Here is a 7,970-nt window from a genome sequence, read left to right as displayed (position 1 = left end):
CTTCAGCTTAACGCTCTAGTCGTTGTACGCGATCGTGACCCGGAAGTATAAATCACTTCACTTCCGGGTCGCATACGCGTTGCAACGTTTCCGGGTTCCCTCCTGAGTTGCTGCCGCTCCCGTACCTGGTGATAGTCCTGCCTTTCTGCCTTTCGTTTCGCTGTTTCCAAACAGCTGTTGTTCCACCCTTGTTCTTTGCCTTGTGCATTGACTCGTCCTTGCCTAGCCTTCTATTTCTCCTTATTTCCTTTTCTTTTTGCTTCTTCTTACCCCTTCCTTACCCCTTTCCCTGTTTCCCTTTTCTTCCCAGCCTCTTCCTTCCTTATCATTCCCTTTTCCCTCGATTTGATCTTCCTCCTGCCAGACCTGTGCCTGCCTATCGGACCTCCTGTAAATTATCCCTTGTGCCAAATCGGATCTACCCCTTGCCAGACCTGCGCCCGCCTATCGGACTACCTGTGAATTATCCCTTGTGCCTATTTTGGATCTACCTCCTGCCAGACCAGAGCCTGTTTACCGGACTGCCTTTAGTTCAATCCTTGGTTTCGTTATTGGTATCTCTGTTTACCAGATTCTGTGCCTGCTTTTCGGATTGCTCTCCCATCAGCGAACTCACCCCCTGTGATCATCCACCTGAAATACTACGTCTAGGGGTTTTTTGTGCCTTCCGGCTTTTCTCCCCCTGTGAGGCGTTCTCGGTAGGATAACCCCCGTTGCCCCTATCTAGTGGCACGGTGGCATCCTATCGAGGGCGTCCTTATCTTCACAAGAAAAAAGAGAAGCCTCCACGACATAAGGACGGAAAGATCAAGCAGAAAGAGGAAGGTGAGGAGTTGGGGGAAGGGGGAGGACTCGACATTTCATCAGAAGAAGAAGATATAACCGACATTCGTGACAGTTTGCAACGCCAACAAGATACTGAGATGGCAACCCCCCAGCAAGTTCAGGAACTTATAGCCGCCGTCCAAAACCTTAATTTGGAGGTCCAGAACCTTAAGGCAACCAACGCAGCATTGCAACTAAGAATGAATGAACGGGAACGACCCTCTGCAGACCTACCTTCATTCCCTTTGGTTTCCGGCAAATTTGATGGATCGCCGAAACGAGTCAAGGAGTTCTTAGATGCCTGTAATCTCCACTTTTCCTTCCGTCCGCAGACCTTCTCATCGGATCATGCCAAAGTAGGATTCATGCTTACCCATATGACGGGTAATGCCCTGGCATGGGCCACTCCTTTGGTTAACCAACCAGATCCTGTGCTGCAGAACTATAACGATTTCAAAACCCTGCTGCAGCAAACATTTCTACGCACAGAAAGTACGAGGACCTCTTAGACATCCGCCAGGGAAACACAGATCTTCTCTCCTATATCACTACGTTCAAACAGATAGCCGCAGAAGCTGGCTGGCAGGAACAGGCCCAATATGCCATCTTCCGTCGAGGGTTGAGAGAGGATCTCAAGGACGAACTGGCACGTATCGACCGTCCGTCCTCCTTTTCGGATCTCATCACGGCCGCTCTTCGGATTGATTTCCGGCTCTCGGAACGACGGTCAGAAAGAAAAAAGAACAAACTCTACAGTCTCTCTCCCTTAGAAGCCCAGTTGCCTTCTTCTCTACCACCTTCACGTCAAGGCAAAGAGGAACCGATGCAGATCGGTACTGCTCGTGCACCACTCACCCCGGAAGAACGGAAGAGACGAAGGGATGGCAACATGTGTATGTATTGTGGAGCCTCTAACCATTTGTTACGGAACTGTCCTGACGTCCCCCCGAGGCGTTCGGGAAACGAGCGCCCTCGGTGAGCATTGGGACGCACTCCCGAGGGGCCATTCTTAGTCCTTACGCAACTTTGTCGATTGCATCTTCTGGTATACTAGAGGATTCTAGGTTGATGGTTCTGTCAGTCACTCTTACTGTGGGCAGGACCGTGGTCCCAACTCAGGCTTTACTCGACTGTGGTGCAGCCGGCAACTTCATAGATACCTTGTGGGCTAAACAAGAAGGAATAACACGTCTGGCCAAACCGGAGAATCAGAAAGTCGAAGGAGTGGATGGTGAACCTTTGATTTCCGGCATGATCACACATACCACAGAAGAATTACACCTAATTATCCAGCAACATACCGAAAAGATCTCGTTTGACATCATCCGAGCAGCCCATTTCCCTATCATACTAGGGATAAGCTGGCTACGAAAGCACAACCCTCACATTGACTGGACAAAGAACGTACTCAGTTTCCAGTCCACTTTTTGTAGATCTGAATGTCTGCCTGAACCAAAACATGAGACAGTACTAACTACCAGTGTTTACGACTCTAGACTCATACATTGTCTTCCACGTCATCTACAAGAATACGCAGAGGTAGTGACAGAAAAGACGCCTAGCGATCTTCCTCCCCACCGACCAGAAGACTGTTGTCTGGATCTTGTTCCTGGTGCACTGGTACCGTTCGGTAGGATGTTCCCTTTATCCCTCAGAGAAAGACACGTCCTCCGGGAATATCTGGATAACAATCTGGCCAACGGGCTTATAAGACCTTCAAAGTCACCGGCTGGAGCTTCCCTGTTTTTCATCCCTAAGAAGGACACACAAGAACTGAGACCCTGTATTGACTACAGGGGTCTAAACAAGGTGACCATAAAGGAGAGGTATCCCATGCCTCTTATCACCGAAATCATTCAAGCTGTTCATGGTGCCACAATCTTCACAAAATTGGATCTCCGGAATGCCTACCATCTCCTCCGGGTCCACCAAGGGGATGAATGGAAGACAGCTTTTAGGACCCCCTATGGGTTGTACGAATACCAAGTGATGCCCTTTGGGCTCGTCAATGCCCCATCAGTGTTCCAGCGTTTTATGGACCGGTTTTTTTCAGACCTGCTGTGTCAGACCACGATTGTCTATCTCGATGACATACTGGTGTATTCAAGAACTCCGGAGGAACATGTAGTCCATGTCAAAGAGGTCTTCCAGAGACTAAAAGAAAATCACCTCTCAGTCAAATTAGACAAGTGTGTCTTTTCTGCAACCTCCATCCCATATTTGGGTTTCATATTATCCAGTCAGGGTGTCGCCATGGATCCCCGCAAAGTATCTGCCATATTGGAATGGCCTTCACCTAAATCCATCAAGGAGGTACAAAGATTCTTAGGTCTGGCAAACTTTTACCGGAAATTTATATCCAACTTTTCCCACCGCATTGTACCTATTACCACTCTACTTAAGAAAAGCACCAAACCATTTTTCTGGTCCAGCGAAGCTGAGGACAGTCTCCACAATCTCAAGGAAGACTTCTGTACCGCCCCCATTCTTCAACAGCCAGATCAAGACCGGCCTTTCATTGTCGAGACAGATGCTTCTTCATCAGCTATGGGGGCTGTTCTTTTGCAGGAACATCAAGGAGTGGAACATCCAGTCTCCTATTTTTCCAAGACACTCAACGACAGCCAAAGGAACTACTCAGTCATAGAGCGTGAATTATTGGCCATGAAGTCAGCCTGTGTGGAGTGGCGTCACCTCCTACAAGGAGGTAAACACCCATTCTCCATCAGAACCGATCACAGAAATCTACAAGTCCTGCGACAGTTCGAGTGCTACAACACACGACAGCCCGCTGGGCTCACTTCTTTGCCCAGTTCGATTTCGACATTACCTACATCCCAGGGCAACAGAATGTAGTCGCGGACGCTCTGTCTCGCAGAGGAGACTATGTGACCGAATCCGACAGGACACCGGATCTTATGTTCCCCTTGACAAGGCGAATAGGAGTTCTGTCCACTTTCTTGAGACAAGTGAAAGAAGCTTCAAAAGGGGGTTTTGAATCTGAGAGACACCCACAAGACCTCGTCTACGACGTCAAGGAAGGACTCTACTTTGTAGAAGGCAAATTATACCTACCTACTCCAGAATTTCGGAGATTGGCATTAAAGTGGTGTCACGACTCCAAGTTGGCAGGTCATCGAGGTATCAAGGGCACGTTGGATTATCTACAGAGGCACTTTTATTGGCCAGAGATGCGACAAGACGTGGCCAGTTACGTACAATCCTGCGTGACCTGTCTTTGCAGCAAGAGTTCTCGTCTTAGACCTTTGGGACTTTTGAAACCTAACCCTGTTCCCGATGGTCCTTGGGAAGTTGTTTCTACCGATTTCATCGTGGACTTGCCTCCTTCTGAAGGGTTCACATGCATCATGGTGGTGATCGATTTCTTCACTAAAATGGCTCACTTCTCCCCATTACCAGGGGTACCGACAGCAGTAGCCATGGCCGAAGCATTCATCAAGGATGTCTTTCGTCTCCACGGGATACCAACGAAGATCATCTCAGATCGAGGTAGCCAATACACCTCTCGTTTCTGGAAAAACCTCTGCAGCCGTTTGGGTATAGAAAGAGCTCTAACGTCCGGTTTCCACCCTCAGTCCAACGGACAGACGGAACGTCTAAATGCCACCTTAGAACAGTACCTACGATGTTATGTGAACCTTCAACAGGATAACTGGGTTTCTCTACTACCCCTGGCAGAGTTCTCCTACAATAACTCCTTTCAGACTACTCTCGGTTTCACCCCTTTTTTCTGCAGCTATGGCTACCATCCCCGGTCTATACTACCGGTCTCTAATGTCTCCACCTCTTTACCCACAGTTGATTTCACTCTCGCTTTGTTGAAAGACGTTCACCTGCAGGCTAAACACAACCTTAGTAAGGCTCAAATGAGATATAAGGACCAGGCCGACAAACTTCGGAAAACTGTACCTGATTGGGGGGTAGGATTTCAGGTCATGTTGTCCACAAGGTACCTACCACGATGGGCACACCCTTCCAAACTCTCCCCTAAATTTCTGGGTCCATACGAAGTCACCCAAGTCATCAACCCGGTGGCCTTTCGTCTAAAACTACCCATAAACCTTTAGAGGGTCCACCCGGTGTTTCATGCCTCACAACTTAAACCATTTCATCCAGATATCTGGTCCCGTAAAGAGAAGAAAACCCCCTTGCCTGCTACTTCGACCCAGAAGGAATTTGAAGTAGCCCAAATCTGTGACTCCCGGTACCGCCGGGGAAGGCTGGAATTCCTAATACGGTGGAAGGGGTATCACTGGTCGGAAAACTCTTGGGAACCAGCCTCTCATGTACATGCCCCACTCTTGGTCCGCAAGTTTTTTCACTCTCATCCGGGTAAACCGGGGGGAGGCCTCCCTAGGAGGGGGCATACTGTCATGCCGCGGCGGGGATGGCGGAAGTGGGATCGCTGGCGGTTCTGTCCGCAGTAGCATTCCACTCCTCGTCTTCAGCTTAACGCTCTAGTCGTTGTACGCGATCGTGACCCGGAAGTATAAATCACTTCACTTCCGGGTCGCATACGCGTTGCAACGTTTCCGGGTTCCCTCCTGAGTTGCTGCCGCTCCCGTACCTGGTGATATTCCTGCCTTTCTGCCTTTCGTTTCGCTGTTTCCAAACAGCTGTTGTTCCACCCTTGTTCTCTGCCTTGTGCATTGACTCGTCCTTACCTAGCCTTCTATTTCTCCTTATTTCCTTTTCTTTTTGCTTCTTCTTACCCCTTCCTTACCCCTTTCCCTGTTTCCCTTTTCTTCCCAGCCTCTTCCTTCCTTATCATTCCCTTTTCCCTCGATTTGATCTTCCTCCTGCCAGACCTGTGCCTGCCTATCGGACTGCCTGTAAATTATCCCTTGTGCCAAATCGGATCTACCCCTTGCCAGACCTGCGCCCGCCTATCGGACTACCTGTGAATTATCCCTTGTGCCTATTTTGGATCTACCTCCTGCCAGACCAGAGCCTGTTTACCGGACTGCCTTTAGTTCAATCCTTGGTTCTGTTATTGGTATCTCTGTTTACCAGATTCTGTGCCTGCTTTTCGGATTGCTCTCCCATCAGCGAACTCACCCCCTGTGATCATCCACCTGAAATACTACGTCATGGGTTTTTTTGTGCCTTCCGGCTTTTTTCCCCCTGTGAGGCGTTCTCGGTAGGATAACCCCCGTTGCCCCTATCTAGTGGCACGGTGGCATCCTATCGAGGGCGTCCTTATCTTCACAAGAAAAAAGAGAAGCCTCCACGACATAAGGACGGAAAGATCAAGCAGAAAGAGGAAGGTGAGGAGTTGGGGGAAGGGGGAGGACTCGACAGAAGAAGAAGATATAACCAACATTCGTGACACATTTCCATCCACTTCATCAGTTCCATCCCCTTCATCTGTTCCATTCTCTTTATCTATTCCGTCCACTCTAACCGTTCCGACCACTTTATCCATTCCATCCACTCTATCCGTTCCATCCACTCTATCTGTTCCATCCACTTTATCCGTTCCATACTCTCTATTAGTTCCATCTACTCTATGCTATCGGTTCTATCGATTTCATCCATTCCATCCGATTCATCCACTCTATCCAATCCGTCTACTCCATCCACTCCATCCACTTCATCCGTTCCGTCCGCTCCATCCACTCCATCCGTACACTCCATTCTTTCTATACTATTCATCCGTTCTATCCACTTCATCCGTTCCATCCACTTCATTTATTTTCATTCACTTCATCTGTTACATCCATTTAATCCATTCCATTCTCTTCCTCCGTTCCATTCTCTTCATCCGTTCCACTCTCTTCATCCATTCCATTCTCTTCATCCGTTCCATTCTCTTCATCTGCTCCATTCACTCCATCTGCTCCATTCACCACATCCACTGCATTTACTCCATCCACTCCATCCACTCTATCCGTTCCATCCCCTCTATCCTTTCCATCCACTCTATCCGTTCCATCTACTCTATCTGTTCCATCTGCTCTATCCGTTCCATCCACTGTATCCGTTCCATCCGCTCTATCTGTTCCATCTGCTCTATCTGTTCCATCCGCTCTATCTGTTCCATCCACTTTATCCGTTCCATACTCTCTATTAGTTCCATCTACTCTATGCTATCGTTTCTATCGATTTCATCCATTCCATCCACTTCATCCACTCTATCCAATCCGTCTACTCCATCCACTCCATCTACTTCATCCGTTCCATCCACTCCATCCACTCTATCCGTCCACTCCATTCTTTCTATCCTATTCATCGGTCTATCCACTTCATCCGTTCCATCCACTTCATTTATTTTCATTCACTTCATCCATTACATCCATTTCCTCCGTTCCATTCTCTTCATCCGTTCCATTCTCTTCCTCCGTTCCATTTTCTTCATCCATTCCATTCTCTACATCTGTTCCACTCACTTCATCCGTTCCATTCTCATCATCCGTTCCATTCTTTTCATTCGTTCCATTCTCTTCATCCGCTCCATTAACTCCATCCACTCCATTCACTCCATCCACTCTATCCGTTCCATCCCCTCTATCCGTTCCATCCACTCTATCCGTTACATCTACTCTATCTGTTCCATCTGCTCTATCCGTTCCATCCGCTCTATCAGTTCCATCCGCTCTATCCGTTCTATCCCCTCTACTAGTTCTGTTTACTCTATTCTATCGGTTCTAACAATTTCTCCATCCACTCCGACCACTTCATCTACTCCATACGCTCCGTCCACTTCATCTGTTCCGTCCACTCTAACCACTCCATCCATCCACTCCATCCCTTCTATCCTATTCATCTGTTCTTTCCACTTCATCTGTTTCATTCTCTTCATCTGCTCCATTCTCTTCTTCCGTTCCATCCGCTCCATTCGTTCCATCCATTCCTTTTGTTCCATCCTTTCCATCCACTTTATTAGTTCCATCCGCTCCATCTATTCCATCAGTTCAATCTGATGGAATAGATGGAAGTGGATCTGTTCCATTGACTCCCTTTGTCCTTTTATTTTGTTTGTTCAACACCATTGGTTTTCTGTTTATTGTGGCTATTTATTCCCTTTGCTCCAAGCCACGTTTTCAGTAATTTGCGGAAAGACCGGTAGTCTTCGGTCTGTCGAATGTGGGGTGGAAGCGAGTTCCATAGAGTGGGGGCCAAGG

Source organism: Ambystoma mexicanum, chromosome 1q (genome assembly GCF_040938575.1).
Source record: "Ambystoma mexicanum isolate Mex_15411 chromosome 1q, UKY_AmexF1_1, whole genome shotgun sequence".
NCBI classification, from domain to species: domain Eukaryota; kingdom Metazoa; phylum Chordata; class Amphibia; order Caudata; family Ambystomatidae; genus Ambystoma; species Ambystoma mexicanum.
This window is presented reverse-complemented; position numbering follows the sequence as displayed.